At 48.2% G+C, this 17,959-nt stretch overlaps 3 pseudogenes; all 3 read left to right on the top strand.

The window, feature by feature from the left end:
- The first annotated feature begins 6,309 nt into the window (after positions 1-6,309).
- On the top strand, positions 6,310-6,424 carry LOC147746961 (U2 spliceosomal RNA; annotated as a pseudogene).
- Positions 6,425-8,976: 2,552 nt separating this feature from the next.
- On the top strand, positions 8,977-9,091 carry LOC147746960 (U2 spliceosomal RNA; annotated as a pseudogene).
- Positions 9,092-16,563: 7,472 nt separating this feature from the next.
- On the top strand, positions 16,564-16,678 carry LOC147746959 (U2 spliceosomal RNA; annotated as a pseudogene).
- Positions 16,679-17,959: the final 1,281 nt, after the last annotated feature.

Raw genomic sequence — 17,959 nt, 5'->3', positions numbered from 1 at the left:
TCTGAGAGGATGCTCAGGCTGATGGCGGGGAAGTGTCTAAATGAGAGTGGATTGAAAAGGGTAGGGTCCGATGAGCTGGCAGAAGTGGGAAGGGGGATGCTATTCTTGATAGTCACGATTTTTTCGACGAAGAAGGTGTTTAGAGAATTACATGTCTCTTGAGTAGGGGCCTGCGCAGGTAAGATTCTGTCATCATTGGTGAAGTCATTCATGATTTACAAAATTTCCTTTGATTTGTTATGGGCTAGCTGAATTCTTTCCGAGACATGTGCTGCTTTGGCCGAGGAGATCGCGCTTTTATATTTTTTTCGGGCCGCCACAAAGAGCAGTCTGTATACCGTGGAGTAGCCGCATCTCCAGTTCCGTTCAAGTTGGCGGAGATTAAGCTTTTGTGCCTTAAGGTCAGTGGAGAACCATTTATGGGCGTTGCCATGCCTTGCACGCGAGAATTTGGTGAGGGGGGGCATACCTATTGCTGGCCGACTGTAGCCAGTTGGTGATGTCTGCCCCCATTGAGTCGACATTGGGGTTGGCTTCGACGATGGGGAGTGTACTGGCCAGTGAATCCATAAAACCTTGGGAGTCGTAGGTGCTCCATTTGCGGGACAGCCCTCCAGCCAATATTGGGGGCTTGACCCTCCCCTTGACTGTGACAGTGACATCAATCAGGTGGTGATCTGACCAGATGCAAGGGGAGATTATTGGGCTAGATAGAGTGAGTTTATGAGACCAAATATGGTCGAGAATGTGACTCTTTATGTGGGTGGGTGTAGTAACCTGCTGAGTCATATTGATGCTGGTGAGTAGCTCAAAGAGTTCAGTGGCATGGTGGGATAATGGTGATAATGGTGCTCGCTCAGCAAACTTGCTATGCGCTGAAGGAGGTGCTGCTACTGTGGCTGCCCTCATAGCAAAGACATTCCAGCAGATGGGCATCTCTAAACAGGGTGGGCGGTGTTCTGCCTAAGGGTCAGAGCCGTTAGGCTGATCCCTTCTGCCAGATCTGCTGACTTTCCATCAGATTTTATCTGTCCCCCTAAGTGTGGTCAACACGGATATAATAGGCAGGGCATTTGACATATCAGGTGAGTCTTGTGGTCTTTGTCAAAATCTATGCATGACTTTGATTACTTATGTAGCTAGCAAGAAGAAAGTCCCAGCTGGTGACTGCATGAAAATAGACAGAATAGATGGGTCTTGTCAATCTACCCAGACACACTCACACACGCACATACACATATCGACACACCACACAACACAGCCCCTTCTCTCTTTCTAATGCACCTGAAAAACTGAATGCTGCCAACCCAAGGAGAGTGAGAAGAGTGAGGCCGGGACCAGGCAAGGGACCCCTTCTAAACCCTTCAATGGAAAATGGACAAACTTGGTGGGATTGGTGACCTCAAACTAAGACTAAATATTTTAAGCTATATACATTAATGGATATCATCATGATTATGCTGGGTGATAACCAGGCCACATGGTAATTACCAGTACCCTAACTTCTCCTAAGTTTCCCACCTCAGAATGAAGCCAAACATGTGTAATTGTTTTTTTCCACAATGATTAGTGCATGTTTTGCATTTATGTCTTAAGGGCTGATTATGAGTTTAGCAGTCCAGGGACTGCCTTCGGCGGCAGGAACACCGCTGCTGATAGGTGGCCCAACCACCCGGTTACAAACATGGTGGTTGGACCGCCACAAGACCTCCGCCAATGCCAGGATCCTGGATCCTGTGGTAGCAGCGGTGGGGAGGGTGGGGGATTGGATGTGGTGCCGATGCCGGCACCACCATGCCATTTCCAAGTTGGGGACCCCACCACGAAAAGGTCTGTGGGAAGGAAGGTAAGGGGCCCCAAACTGGGCTCCTGGGTGCTTTTCCTCATTGGTCATTGTGGCTGGGGCACATGTTGTGCCCCTTATGCCTGCACTGTTGTACGCACACATGGTGACTGGTAACAGCACGCACACAACAGTGTGGCGGCATTGCCTACAGGTTCACTCTGTGGGCCGAAACATAACACTGCCTCAAGACCACTACTGGCACACCGCCGGCCCGGTGGTTAACTCGTAATGTGGTGATCGGGATGTTGCCGGATTGGTGGCGTGCTCCCGACCACCGCAACGGCGGTCTGGCAGTCGTACCGCCAAATTCACAATCCGTCACTTAGCATTTTAACCTGATAGATTGCTTCAGCATTTCTTTGGTGAAATCTGTCAGGGGAAAATTGCAGAATGGGATAATTGATACACAAATCAGAATTTTGATATGTGTACAAACGTCCATTTGCACATGGGTTGGAATTTTACACATAAATTTCAATCAGTGTCTTATTAAAGTCTATACGTTAGAGTTAGAAGGAGGTTTTGTCAATATATTTTGGACTGTCTCTTACCCTGTATAGCCTCGCAGTGCTGTTGGGCTCAAGTATGTTGTATTGTAGTTGTATTTATTGAGCGCCTCATACTCCTATTGAGCCGCCAAAGCGCATTTGTGGTTGGGTAGCATGCTATTTCGTGGAGTGCCATAGATGGAACAGTGCGTATTTTTTGTGCAGTCTACACAGGGAGGGGCATATTACCACCAACTAGCGATATTTATCGCTAAATGAGCTTAGCGATATTTTTTTTATCGCCGCACATCGCCGGATTTTATCGCTGAGATAACGTGCTATTAGCAAAGTTTATCTCAAATGCGATAAAATATCCGGCGATAGCGGCTCAGTGCGTGAATATTGCTGGAAATTCAGCGCTATTCAGGCATTAACGCCAATAGGGTCATAACCTGAATATCCAACTCCCATTGGATATTCACCGACTGTAGCCAGTTGGTGATGTCTGCCCCCATTGAGTCGACATTGGGGTTGGCTTCGACGATGGGGAGTGTACTGGCCAGTGAATCCATAAAACCTTGGGAGTCGTAGGTGCTCCATTTGCGGGACAGCCCTCCAGCCAATATTGGGGGCTTGACCCTCCCCTTGACTGTGACAGTGACATCAATCAGGTGGTGATCTGACCAGATGCAAGGGGAGATTATTGGGCTAGATAGAGTGAGTTTATGAGACCAAATATGGTCGAGAATGTGACTCTTTATGTGGGTGGGTGTAGTAACCTGCTGAGTCATATTGATGCTGGTGAGTAGCTCAAAGAGTTCAGTGGCATGGTGGGATAATGGTGATAATGGTGCTCGCTCAGCAAACTTGCTATGCGCTGAAGGAGGTGCTGCTACTGTGGCTGCCCTCATAGCAAAGACATTCCAGCAGATGGGCATCTCTAAACAGGGTGGGCGGTGTTCTGCCTAAGGGTCAGAGCCGTTAGGCTGATCCCTTCTGCCAGATCTGCTGACTTTCCATCAGATTTTATCTGTCCCCCTAAGTGTGGTCAACACGGATATAATAGGCAGGGCATTTGACATATCAGGTGAGTCTTGTGGTCTTTGTCAAAATCTATGCATGACTTTGATTACTTATGTAGCTAGCAAGAAGAAAGTCCCAGCTGGTGACTGCAGGAAAATAGACAGAATAGATGGGTCTTGTCAATCTACCCAGACACACTCACACACGCACATACACATATCGACACACCACACAACACAGCCCCTTCTCTCTTTCTAATGCACCTGAAAAACTGAATGCTGCCAACCCAAGGAGAGTGAGAAGAGTGAGGCCGGGACCAGGCAAGGGACCCCTTCTAAACCCTTCAATGGAAAATGGACAAACTTGGTGGGATTGGTGACCTCAAACTAAGACTAAATATTTTAAGCTATATACATTAATGGATATCATCATGATTATGCTGGGTGATAACCAGGCCACATGGTAATTACCAGTACCCTAACTTCTCCTAAGTTTCCCACCTCAGAATGAAGCCAAACATGTGTAATTGTTTTTTTCCACAATGATTAGTGCATGTTTTGCATTTATGTCTTAAGGGCTGATTATGAGTTTAGCAGTCCAGGGACTGCCTTCGGCGGCAGGAACACCGCTGCTGATAGGTGGCCCAACCACCCGGTTACAAACATGGTGGTTGGACCGCCACAAGACCTCCGCCAATGCCAGGATCCTGGATCCTGTGGTAGCAGCGGTGGGGAGGGTGGGGGATTGGATGTGGTGCCGATGCCGGCACCACCATGCCATTTCCAAGTTGGGGACCCCACCACGAAAAGGTCTGTGGGAAGGAAGGTAAGGGGCCCCAAACTGGGCTCCTGGGTGCTTTTCCTCATTGGTCATTGTGGCTGGGGCACATGTTGTGCCCCTTATGCCTGCACTGTTGTACGCACACATGGTGACTGGTAACAGCACGCACACAACAGTGTGGCGGCATTGCCTACAGGTTCACTCTGTGGGCCGAAACATAACACTGCCTCAAGACCACTACTGGCACACCGCCGGCCCGGTGGTTAACTCGTAATGTGGTGATCGGGATGTTGCCGGATTGGTGGCGTGCTCCCGACCACCGCAACGGCGGTCTGGCAGTCGTACCGCCAAATTCACAATCCGTCACTTAGCATTTTAACCTGATAGATTGCTTCAGCATTTCTTTGGTGAAATCTGTCAGGGGAAAATTGCAGAATGGGATAATTGATACACAAATCAGAATTTTGATATGTGTACAAACGTCCATTTGCACATGGGTTGGAATTTTACACATAAATTTCAATCAGTGTCTTATTAAAGTCTATACGTTAGAGTTAGAAGGAGGTTTTGTCAATATATTTTGGACTGTCTCTTACCCTGTATAGCCTCGCAGTGCTGTTGGGCTCAAGTATGTTGTATTGTAGTTGTATTTATTGAGCGCCTCATACTCCTATTGAGCCGCCAAAGCGCATTTGTGGTTGGGTAGCATGCTATTTCGTGGAGTGCCATAGATGGAACAGTGCGTATTTTTTGTGCAGTCTACACAGGGAGGGGCATATTACCACCAACTAGCGATATTTATCGCTAAATGAGCTTAGCGATATTTTTTTTATCGCCGCACATCGCCGGATTTTATCGCTGAGATAACGTGCTATTAGCAAAGTTTATCTCAAATGCGATAAAATATCCGGCGATAGCGGCTCAGTGCGTGAATATTGCTGGAAATTCAGCGCTATTCAGGCATTAACGCCAATAGGGTCATAACCTGAATATCCAACTCCCATTGGATATACAGGTTAAGAAGTGGTCTGAGCAGGCGTTAGTTTTTGGCGCTATTCGCGCTTAGCGCAAATTTTTTTATCGATGTGCCTGTGTAGGCGATAGCGATGTTAGCGACTGCTTTCAGTCGCTAACAGATTGGGTACGCCCACTTTGCATGTCATAAGCGATAAATATCGCTGACATGCAAAGCGGGCCCCAACCCCTCGCTATCGCCTACAAATTGCCGCTAACTACTGTTAGCGACAGCTTGCTAATAGGGCGATTAAATTATCGTCGCTTTAGCGGGAAAAAGTCCCGCTAAAGTGCCGATAAGCCCATTGATAATATGCCCCGAAGTTTTTCATATCAACTGTCAGGACCAGAATAATGCTCCTAATATGTTTTGTGGCTGAGCGTCTGCAGGAATTTGAAGATAAAACAAGTGAGTGATGGCTTCCTTAAACATTCTGTTTTAATGAATGGAAAGAAGTGTGGTAGTACAGCACAGTGATATGGCCGAAGTTGTGCCCTAAACAACGTGTGGTTGCATTTAGTCATGGGTGTAGAAGAGAAGTGTGAGGATAAATGCAGCCATAACAGCTAATACCCGCCATCTATGAAGTGATCTGTGTATAGACCATTCAGGCAGATTATGCATCAGACGATGGGTAATAAGGAAAATGCTGCAAATCCATAACTGTGGAAAACGTTGTTGCCGCAAAATTGCAAAATTCAGTAGCCTTGCACATAGTGAACAAAGGTGTGTGTAGTGCTGCAATTCAGCCTGTTCGTGCACCAGCGCTGGGGAAGAGAGAGGCAGCAGCCATATTTAGTAAATATTGTGCTGCACTGCTCCTGTTCTCTTGTTTCCATGTGTCCTGTCATTATACAGAACTTTACGTTCAGAAGTAAGTGTGCAGTGACAAAGGCTGTTACTAGATGTTCCTGGGGCATCACCAGCACAAAGGTGCAGGAACACAAGCCATTACTAGACATCCCTGTTGAGTCACCAGCACAAACGTGCAGTAACACAGGTAGGTTGTAGATGTCCCTGATGAATCTACAGCACAAAGGTGCAGGAACACAAGCCATTACTAGACATCCCTGTTGAGTCACCAGCACAAACGTGCAGTAACACAGGTAGGTTTTAGATGTCCCTGATGAATCTACAGCACAGAGGTGCAGTAACACAAGCCATCTCTGCCTTTTGACTAAGATCAAGTGTAGTATCTGTTCTTATTAGTTTAAACGCACACTTTTTGTGCAAGTAAAATTGATTTTATAGTAACTATGACTTGTACTTAAAAGTGAATACATTTATTGTATGCAAATGTATATAAATTTCGCAATCGGCACGACTAGCTTTTAATTAAGCAGGAGGAGGGGCACCAGCGTGCTGGTTTCTGTTTTGCTCATTAGGAGCACAAAAAAGGGCCCCGAAGGACCTGTAGTAAGCGTTAGAGCACCGGAAACATTGCGCTCCCTAATTTCTCTCTTTCCAGGGGCCTCATTTATGAGAAATGACGCATCACTGCGTGAAAGGTGGCCCAACCACCCGGTTACAAACATGGCGGTTGGACCGCCACAAGACCTCCGCCAATGCCAGGATCCTGGATCCTGTGGTAGCAGCGGTGGGGAGGGTGGGGGATTGGATGTGGTGCCGATGCCGGCACCACCATGCCATTTCCAAGTTGGGGACCCCACCACGAAAAGGTCTGTGGGAAGGAAGGTAAGGGGCCCCAAACTGGGCTCCTGGGTGCTTTTCCTCATTGGTCATTGTGGCTGGGGCACATGTTGTGCCCCCCTATGCCTGCACTGTTGTACGCACACATGGTGACTGGTAACAGCGCGCACACAACAGTGTGGCGGCATTGCCTACAGGTTCACTCTGTGGGCCGAAACATAACACTGCCTCAAGACCACTACTGGCACACCGCCGGCCCGGTGGTTAACTCGTAATGTGGTGATCGGGATGTTGCCGGATTGGTGGCGTGCTCCCGACCACCGCAACGGCGGTCTGGCAGTCGTACCACCAAATTCACAATCCGTCACTTAGCATTTTAACCTGATAGATTGCTTCAGCATTTCTTTGGTGAAATCTGTCACTGGAAAATTGCAGAATGGGATAATTGATACACAAATCAGAATTTTGATATGTGTACAAACGTCCATTTGCACATGGGTTGGAATTTTACACATAAATTTCAATCAGTGTCTGATTAAAGTCTATACGTTAGAGTTAGAAGGAGGTTTTGTCAATATATTTTGGACTGTCTCTTACCCTGTATAGCCTCGCAGTGCTGTTGGGCTCAAGTATGTTGTATTGTAGTTGTATTTATTGAGCGCCTCATACTCCTATTGAGCCGCCAAAACGCATTTGTGGTTGGGTAGCATGCTATTTCGTGGAGTGCCATAGATGGAACAGTGCGTATTTTTTGTGCAGTCTACACAGGGAGGGGCATATTACCAACAACTTGCGATATTTATCGCTAAATGAGCTTAGCGATATTTTTTTTTATCGCCACACATCGCCGGATTTTATCGCTGAGATAACGTGCTATTAGCAAAGTTTATCTCAAATGCGATAAAATATCCGGCGATAGCGGCTCAGTGCGTGAATATTGCTGGAAATTCAGCGCTATTCAGGCATTAACGCCAATAGGGTCATAACCTGAATATCCAACTCCCATTGGATATACAGGTTAAGAAGTGGTCTGAGCAGGCGTTAGTTTTTGGCGCTATTCGCGCTTAGCGCAAATTTTTTTATCGATGTGCCTGTGTAGGCGATAGCGATGTTAGCGACTGCTTTCAGTCGCTAACAGATTGGGTACGCCCACTTTGCATGTCATAAGCGATAAATATCGCTGACATGCAAAGCGGGCCCCAACCCCTCGCTATCGCCTACAAATTGCCGCTAACTACTGTTAGCGACAGCTTGCTAATAGGGCGATTAAATTATCGTCGCTTTAGCGGGAAAAAGTCCCGCTAAAGTGCCGATAAGCCCATTGATAATATGCCCCGAAGTTTTTCATATCAACTGTCAGGACCAGAATAATGCTCCTAATATGTTTTGTGGCTGAGCGTCTGCAGGAATTTGAAGATAAAACAAGTGAGTGATGGCTTCCTTAAACATTCTGTTTTAATGAATGGAAAGAAGTGTGGTAGTACAGCACAGTGATATGGCCGAAGTTGTGCCCTAAACAACGTGTGGTTGCATTTAGTCATGGGTGTAGAAGAGAAGTGTGAGGATAAATGCAGCCATAACAGCTAATACCCGCCATCTATGAAGTGATCTGTGTATAGACCATTCAGGCAGATTATGCATCAGACGATGGGTAATAAGGAAAATGCTGCAAATCCATAACTGTGGAAAACGTTGTTGCCGCAAAATTGCAAAATTCAGTAGCCTTGCACATAGTGAACAAAGGTGTGTGTAGTGCTGCAATTCAGCCTGTTCGTGCACCAGCGCTGGGGAAGAGAGAGGCAGCAGCCATATTTAGTAAATATTGTGCTGCACTGCTCCTGTTCTCTTGTTTCCATGTGTCCTGTCATTATACAGAACTTTACGTTCAAAAGTAAGTGTGCAGTGACAAAGGCTGTTACTAGATGTTCCTGGGGCATCACCAGCACAAAGGTGCAGGAACACAAGCCATTACTAGACATCCCTGTTGAGTCACCAGCACAAACGTGCAGTAACACAGGTAGGTTGTAGATGTCCCTGATGAATCTACAGCACAAAGGTGCAGGAACACAAGCCATTACTAGACATCCCTGTTGAGTCACCAGCACAAACGTGCAGTAACACAGGTAGGTTTTAGATGTCCCTGATGAATCTACAGCACAGAGGTGCAGTAACACAAGCCATCTCTGCCTTTTGACTAAGATCAAGTGTAGTATCTGTTCTTATTAGTTTAAACGCACACTTTTTGTGCAAGTAAAATTGATTTTATAGTAACTATGACTTGTACTTAAAAGTGAATACATTTATTGTATGCAAATGTATATAAATTTCGCAATCGGCACGACTAGCTTTTAATTAAGCAGGAGGAGGGGCACCAGCGTGCTGGTTTCTGTTTTGCTCATTAGGAGCACAAAAAAGGGCCCCGAAGGACCTGTAGTAAGCGTTAGAGCACCGGAAACATTGCGCTCCCTAATTTCTCTCTTTCCAGGGGCCTCATTTATGAGAAATGACGCATCACTGCGTGAAAGGTGGCCCAACCACCCGGTTACAAACATGGCGGTTGGACCGCCACAAGACCTCCGCCAATGCCAGGATCCTGGATCCTGTGGTAGCAGCGGTGGGGAGGGTGGGGGATTGGATGTGGTGCCGATGCCGGCACCACCATGCCATTTCCAAGTTGGGGACCCCACCACGAAAAGGTCTGTGGGAAGGAAGGTAAGGGGCCCCAAACTGGGCTCCTGGGTGCTTTTCCTCATTGGTCATTGTGGCTGGGGCACATGTTGTGCCCCCCTATGCCTGCACTGTTGTACGCACACATGGTGACTGGTAACAGCGCGCACACAACAGTGTGGCGGCATTGCCTACAGGTTCACTCTGTGGGCCGAAACATAACACTGCCTCAAGACCACTACTGGCACACCGCCGGCCCGGTGGTTAACTCGTAATGTGGTGATCGGGATGTTGCCGGATTGGTGGCGTGCTCCCGACCACCGCAACGGCGGTCTGGCAGTCGTACCACCAAATTCACAATCCGTCACTTAGCATTTTAACCTGATAGATTGCTTCAGCATTTCTTTGGTGAAATCTGTCACTGGAAAATTGCAGAATGGGATAATTGATACACAAATCAGAATTTTGATATGTGTACAAACGTCCATTTGCACATGGGTTGGAATTTTACACATAAATTTCAATCAGTGTCTGATTAAAGTCTATACGTTAGAGTTAGAAGGAGGTTTTGTCAATATATTTTGGACTGTCTCTTACCCTGTATAGCCTCGCAGTGCTGTTGGGCTCAAGTATGTTGTATTGTAGTTGTATTTATTGAGCGCCTCATACTCCTATTGAGCCGCCAAAACGCATTTGTGGTTGGGTAGCATGCTATTTCGTGGAGTGCCATAGATGGAACAGTGCGTATTTTTTGTGCAGTCTACACAGGGAGGGGCATATTACCAACAACTTGCGATATTTATCGCTAAATGAGCTTAGCGATATTTTTTTTATCGCCGCACATCGCCGGATTTTATCGCTGAGATAACGTGCTATTAGCAAAGTTTATCTCAAATGCGATAAAATATCCGGCGATAGCGGCTCAGTGCGTGAATATTGCTGGAAATTCAGCGCTATTCAGGCATTAACGCCAATAGGGTCATAACCTGAATATCCAACTCCCATTGGATATACAGGTTAAGAAGTGGTCTGAGCAGGCGTTAGTTTTTGGCGATATTCGCGCTTAGCGCAATTTTTTTTATCGATGTGCCTGTGTTGATAATAGGCGATAGCGATGTTAGCGACTGCTTTCAGTCGCTAACAGATTGGGTACGCCCACTTTGCATGTCATCAGCGATAAATATCACTGACATGCAAAGCGGGCCCCAAACTCCTCGCTATCGCCTACAAACTGTCGCTAACTGCTGTTAGCGACAGCTTGCTAATAGGGCGATGAAATTATCGCCGCTTTAGGGGGAAAAAGTCCCGCTAAAGTGGCGATAAGCCCATTGATAATATGCCCCAAAGTTTTTTATATTTACAACAAGGGGTGGTGAGGGACAGAGTCTCTGAATTAAGCAGAAAGCTCTCACCCAGTCAAGAGATCAGGGCTAGATCCAACACCGTTTTTTAGCTCACTGCACCATCCCAGTTTCAGAACCTGGCTGTATGCAAATTAGTCTGTTCCTGTCCCAGTGCATGATGGGAACAGGGCAAACCAAACTACAAAAGCCAATTCTTACACTGGGAAGGAAACAAGCTCCCGGGGACCGGTTTCTGGCATTACAGCCGTCTTCGGCCCGGTTTGCTTGAATCCTGATGGTGCAATGAACAAGGGTCTCACATCTGAGAATACCCTTCCACGCTTAGGGTGGACAAAAATATTTACAACAAGGGGTGGTGAGGGACAGAGTCTCTGAATTAAGCAGAAAGCTCTCACCCAGTCAAGAGATCAGGGCTAGATCCAACACCGTTTTTTAGCTCACTGCACCATCCCAGTTTCAGAACCTGGCTGTATGCAAATTAGTCTGTTCCTGTCCCAGTGCATGATGGGAACAGGGCAAACCAAACTACAAAAGCCAATTCTTACACTGGGAAGGAAACAAGCTCCCGGGGACCGGTTTCTGGCATCACAGCCGTCTTCGGCCCGGTTTGCTTGAATCCTGATGGTGCAATGAGCAAGGGTCTCACATCTGAGAATACCCTTCCACGCTTAGGGTGGACAAAAATATTTACAACAAGGGGTGGTGAGGGACAGAGTCTCTGAATTAAGCAGAAAGCTCTCACCCAGTCAAGAGATCAGGGCTAGATCCAACACCGTTTTTTAGCTCACTGCGCCATCCCAGTTTCAGAACCTGGCTGTATGCAAATTAGTCTGTTATGTTATGTTATGTTATTTGCATTTTAATGCGCACAGCTGCTCCAGCGAAGGAGCGTCCTGGCGCAGGGAAAGGTAAACACAACACAACACTAAATCCAGTAACAAAAAAGCAGAAGCATTAAAAACAGGGAACATTTAAAACAGGAAGGTTTTCAAAGCCCTACGAAAGGATATTAAATCGTCCAAGAGGCGGATTTCCAAGGGGAGCGCATTCCAGAGGGTTGCAGCTTTCACGCGGAAGGAGCGACCCCCCATCCGACTAAGTCTAAAACGAGGGACAACCACCAAGGCTTGTCCAAGGGATCGGAGTGAGCGGGTGGGAACGTAGGGAGAGAGCAGTTTGTTAAGTATCACGGGTGCCAACTCTCTAAGAATTTTAAAAACCAGGCAAAGAGCCTTGAATTGGATTTGCTTGCTTATCGGGAGCCAGTGCAGGGACCGCAGAGTGTTAGAGGTGGGGCAGGTTCGGGGCAAACCTACCACCGCCCTAGCCGCAGCGTTCTGGACTCGCTGTAAACGAAGAATCTCGGCTTGGTTCGCTCCTAAAAGGAGTGAACTGGCGTCGTCCAGCCGAGAGATAATCATTGCTTGAATGACCAGCTGTCTTGTAGGAGCATCAAAAAATCTGAGCAGGGGTCTTAGCCCGCGTAATACTCCAAAACAGCAGGCCGCCACTCTCTTCGTGTGAGTCACAAAGCTTAGCGTGTGGTCAAGCCATACTCCCAGATTCCTGAGTTCCAGGACAGGGGCCGGCGCTGATCCCAGCTCCGGAGGCCACCATCCGTCCCCCCAGTGATCCGCTTCCCTTCCAACGATCATCACCTCCGTTTTTGTCGCGTTCAGCTGGAGACAGTTGTTATTCATCCAGCTGGCCACCTCTCTCAGTCCACTTCGGAACCTGAGGGCATCCTGCTTGGCATCCCCGCTGATCGTAACCGCCAACTGAGTGTCGTCAGCATAGGAGACCATGGTTAGGCCCCATTGCCTGGCGACCTCAGCCAGCGGCTGCACGTACAGGTTAAAAAGCGTAGGACTCAGCGAGGAGCCCTGAGGGACCCCCAGGTCCAAAGGATGGTACTTGGACTGAAATGGAGGGGTGGCAACGCAGAAGGAGCGATCACTGAGGAAGGAGCGGAACCACTGCAGAGCTGAACCACAAATGCCAATGTCCTGCAGGCGATGTAGCAGGATGCGATGGGAAACAGTGTCAAAGGCAGCGCTCAGGTCTAATAAAATAAGCGCTGCCGTTTGACCTGCATCGAGCACAATCCGCAAATGCTCAACCATTGCCAGAAGGGCCGTCTCAGTGCTGTGGCCAGCACGAAACCCATTCTGCGTGGGATCCAGGACATTAACTTGGGTCATATGCTCCGTGAGGGCCAGATTTACATGGGCCTCCATGACCTTGGCCGGCCACGGGAGCAAAGATATAGGGCGGTAGTTTTCTGGTCTCAGCGGATCCAGAGATGGTTTTTTAGGATCGGGGAAACCACCGCTTGCTTCCACTTGGCAGGGACCAGGCCGGAAGTCAGGGAGAGGTTAATTAGAGAGCATACTACTGTGCGTCCCTGAAAAGCAACATCCCTGAAAAGAGCAGATCTTACCGGGTCTGCAGGCGAGCCAGACTTGACTCGCAGGGCCCACTTAGCAAACTCCTCATTAGAAAGAGTGGGAAGGGAGTGCAGCGATGGACAGCTACTAGAGCCGCTCCAGGGAATCACTGGTGGCAGTGTGCTCGGAAACGCCTGGTAGATTTTCTTAACTTTATCCAGAAAGAAAGTGGCTAGGGCTTCGCAGTGGGAGGTGGAACTGTCCAACTGTGGAGGAACTCTCTTTGCCATCAGATCTTTTATGGTTTTAAAGATGGTTTTGGTAGGATTGAGGCTATTTCGGAATTCGGCTGCGTAAAACGCCGCCCGGGCCCTACATATAGCTCGATGGTAGAGCTTAACTAAGGCCAGGTAGATGGATTTCTTATCGGCATCATACGACTTACGCCACTCCCTTTCTGCCCGTCTACAAGAGGACTTCATTGCACGCAGCGCGCTGTCATACCAGGGGCTAGCCTGCCGGGGACTGGACTTACTGGAGATGATAGGTACCAGGACGTCCAGCGCCCTGGTAATCCAGTTACAGAACTGGTCATAGCCCGAGGTAACATTCAGCAGAGGACCTAGAGGCTCAGCACCCATAATGCGGTGAAGGTCCTCTAACCTGAGTTTGTTCCAGTGGCGTCGAGGTATCCGCAAAGGAGGTGGAATAGTGGGATTGGCAGGGAGGGGAAGCCAAGCAGACACCAGATAGTGGTCAGACCATATCACAGGATCAACCGCCACAATCTGGGCATCCGAGAGAGTCGTAAAAAACGGATCAAGAGTGTGCCCGCCACGTGTGTAGGCTGAGAGACAAGCTGGATCAACTGCAAGGCCTGTAGGTCAGCCAAAAACCAACTGATGGCCAGAGACTCTAACCTATCGAAGTGGAGGTTTAGGTTGCCCAAGATCGAAAAATTTGCGCAACCACTAGCCAATAGGCTCACAGCCTCCGGAAAGGCACCTCTAAAAGCTACATCGCTGCCTGGGGGGCGGTAAACAACCATCCCTGACAGCGAGAACTGAGGGCTAATGGTAACCTTAAACAACGCACTCTCGCATCCAGCAATCTGCAGGACCGTCCAGGTACATGTGAAGGCGGATTTGATAAATAGGGCGATACCTCCACCTCTAGAATGGCGGTTAGATCTAAAACATAAATAGCCCGGAGGACAGGCAAGATTGACTATAGCATCATCAGTGTCTTGCAGCCAGGTTTCAGTTAAAGCCAGCAGATCTGGTGTCTTATCCAAAATAAGATCAGCCACAGACAGATGGTGTTTCACTAGAGATCTGGTGTTAAGATTTAAAAATCGTAGACCAGATCCCAGGCTACCAGGCACCGAAGGGAGACCGGGAGGAGCTCGTGGAGCGAGGGAAGCAGCGAGCTCGCGAATACCTACAGGCCGATCCAATGACCATCTATTGCAAGCACACTGACACGGGCCACACAGCGGATGGTAAGACGTGGCAGAGCAGCGTGGGAGAGTATCTCTGATGGCATGGAGCGAGGCACTGGAATAAGCAAACATCCTATCAAACCAACGGATAAGGGCATACGGTGATACACAAAGAAAAGATAACCCCCCGGCGTACCGCGCGTACTTGGCGCGGACGGGCGCAGACGGGCAGACTCTGGCTCGACTCCGGCGCGAGTCAGGCGCTACCTCTGCGCGTCACCGCTGCGCTAGCAGAGTGAGCTTTAAGTAGCAGCTCACCTGGGCTACAGGAAGCGCTAGAGCGCTCAAGCCAATGGCACAAGGAGGCAGAGACCACCCCAAGATGGCGGCCAAGCGCCACGAGGAAGCTACAAAAACGGTGAAATTCCGCGAAAAAAACGCGGTGGGGGCACAATTTAAAATGCAAGTATGTGGCCAAATAAAATAATACTAGTAAAACGAGGCTCATATGCAGAAATGATACAGAGGTCAAAACGAGCTTTTTAAAATAAGTAAATAAGCGCAACACGCTTAAATGCGACCAGTACAGCGCGCATGCAGGCACCTTTCCCAAGTGCATGATGGGAACAGGGCAAACCAAACTACAAAAGCCAATTCTTACACTGGGAAGGAAACAAGCTCCCGGGGACCGGTTTCTGGCATTACAGCCGTCTTCGGCCCGGTTTGCTTGAATCCTGATGGTGCAATGAGCAAGGGTCTCACATCTGAGAATACCCTTCCACGCTTAGGGTGGACATAAATATTTACAACAAGGGGTGGTGAGGGACAGAGTCTCTGAATTAAGCAGAAAGCTCTCACCCAGTCAAGAGATCAGGGCTAGATCCAACACCGTTTTTTAGCTCACTGCACCATCCCAGTTTCAGAACCTGGCTGTATGCAAATTAGTCTGTTCCTGTCCCAGTGCATGATGGGAACAGGGCAAACCAAACTACAAAAACCAATTCACTGCACTGGGCCAGGGACAGACTGATTTGCATATAGCCAGGTTCTGAGCTGGGATGGTGCAGTGAGATAAATAACGGCGATGGATCAATCCCTGATCTTTGGACTGGGTAAGAGTGGTCTGCTTAATTCAGACACTCTGTTCATCACCACCCCCTTTTCTGAACCGAAGTTTTTTATATCAACTGTCAGGACCAGAATAATGCTCCTAATATGTTTTGTGGCTAAACCTCTGCAGGAATTTGAAGATAAAACAAGTGAGTGATGGCTTCCTTAAACATTCTGTTTTAATGAATGGAAAGAAGTGTGGTAGTCCAGCACAGTGATATGGCCGAAGTTGTGCCCTTAACAACGTGTGGTTGCATTTAGTCATGGGTGTAGAAGAGAAGTGTGAGGATAAATGCAGCCATAACAGCTAATACCTGCCATCTATAAAGTGATCTGTGTATAGACCATTCAGGCAGATTATGCAGCAGACGATGGGTAATAAGGAAAATGCTGCAAATCCATAACTGTGGAAAACGTTGTTGCCGCAAAATTGCAAAATTCAGTGGCCTTGCACATATTGAAAAAAGGTGTGTGTAGTGCTGCAATTCAGCCTGTTCGTGCACCAGCGCTGGGGAAGAGAGAGGCAGCAGCCATATTTAGTAAATATTGTGCTGCACTGCTCCTGTTCTCTTGTTTCCATGTGTCCTGTCATTATACAAAACTTTACGTCCAGAAGTAAGTGTGCAGTGACAAAGGCTGTTACTAGATGTCCCTGGTGCATCACCAGCACAAAGGTGCAGGAACACAAGCCATTACTAGACATCCCTGTTGAGTCACCAGCACAAACGTGCAGTAACACAGGTAGGTTTTAGATGTCCCTGATGAATCTACAGCACAGAGGTGCAGTAACACAAGCCATCTCTGCCTTTTGACTAAGATCAAGTGTAGTATCTGTTCTTATTAGTTTAAACGCACACTCTTTGTGCAAGTAAAATTGATTTTATAGTAACTATGACTTGTACTTAAAAGTGAATACATTTATTGTATGCAAATGTATATAAATTTCGCAATCGGCACGACTAGCTTTTAATTAAGCAGGAGGAGGGGCACCAGCGTGCTGGTTTCTGTTTTGCTCATTAGGAGCACAAAAAAGGGCCCCGAAGGACCTGTAGTAAGCGTTAGAGCACCGGAAACATTGCGCTCCCTAATTTCTCTCTTTCCAGGGGCCTCATTTATGAGAAATGACGCACCGCTGCGTGAAAGCAGCGATGCGTCACTTCTCAGTGCGCACTCCTTGCGACATTCCTGATGCGTCATATTTAATGTATGACGTATCATGTCGCAATGAGTAAGAAGTGCGGCCGGTGCAGACCCGAACAACCAAGGCCATCACGAGAATGATAGTTCGAGGCATGTGGGCTGCTGAATTCATATCTGTGCATAGATCGCCGCCTAGTGTTGGGTCCGGATGATTGCACACTGTTGTCCTGGAAGAGTCTTCGAAGTATCACGAGATAGGTGGCTCCTCCCCTGGACTACAGTGCGCATGGGCATCAAGTCCATCCTCAGATTGTTTTTTTTCGCCATTGGGTTCGGATGTCTTTGAGTTCCGTCTAGTCGGAATCGATAAAAACTTTCTTAAAGACCAAAAGGTCTTTAGTTTCTTCATCGGTATAGTCTTGCGTTCGGTCTTAGTTCTTCCAGCTCGGTTCCGAGCCGGATTCCATACTCCCGCGTGCTCTCGACGCAGAAGGCCCAGTCGACGCTTCAGACCCTATCGACCGTTCATCATCGACTGTAGTCCATTTAAGAGATGTCCCGTCTGCAACTCGAATTATCCCTACATCGATGTCCACCCGGTGTGCAACAAGTGTCTGTCACCAGACCATGATGAAGCCAAGTGCATGGCTTGATCCCGCTTCAGGTCCAAGAAGACGCTTAAGCTTCGGCGAGCTGCGCGCCGGCAGGCCCAGCAGGCTGCACCGGCGCCTGTGGACATTTTCGATGCAGGGGACGTCGAGGAAGAATCTACCAGGGACATCGGTGAATCGAACCCCGCGTCGGACGTCGACTACGACTACGATGCGGACGCCGAAATGTTCGAAGCTGAAGAAGTCGTCGACGAGGTAGGAGACGACGACGGTGCTCTCGGGCCATGGAGGATAGCTGGGACGAAGAGCCACCTCAAACTAACGATGGGGCCGCACCTATTCATAAAGCTCAGGTCGAGGGATCGCCTCTAGGCCTTACCCAAGATCTTCCGATGGGTTCTACGGCCCGCCTTCGGGCTTGGCCATGGACATTGATG

This window comes from Lissotriton vulgaris, chromosome 1_1, assembly GCF_964263255.1.
Source record: "Lissotriton vulgaris chromosome 1_1, aLisVul1.2, whole genome shotgun sequence".
Taxonomy (NCBI): domain Eukaryota; kingdom Metazoa; phylum Chordata; class Amphibia; order Caudata; family Salamandridae; genus Lissotriton; species Lissotriton vulgaris.
This window is presented reverse-complemented; position numbering and strand designations above follow the sequence as displayed.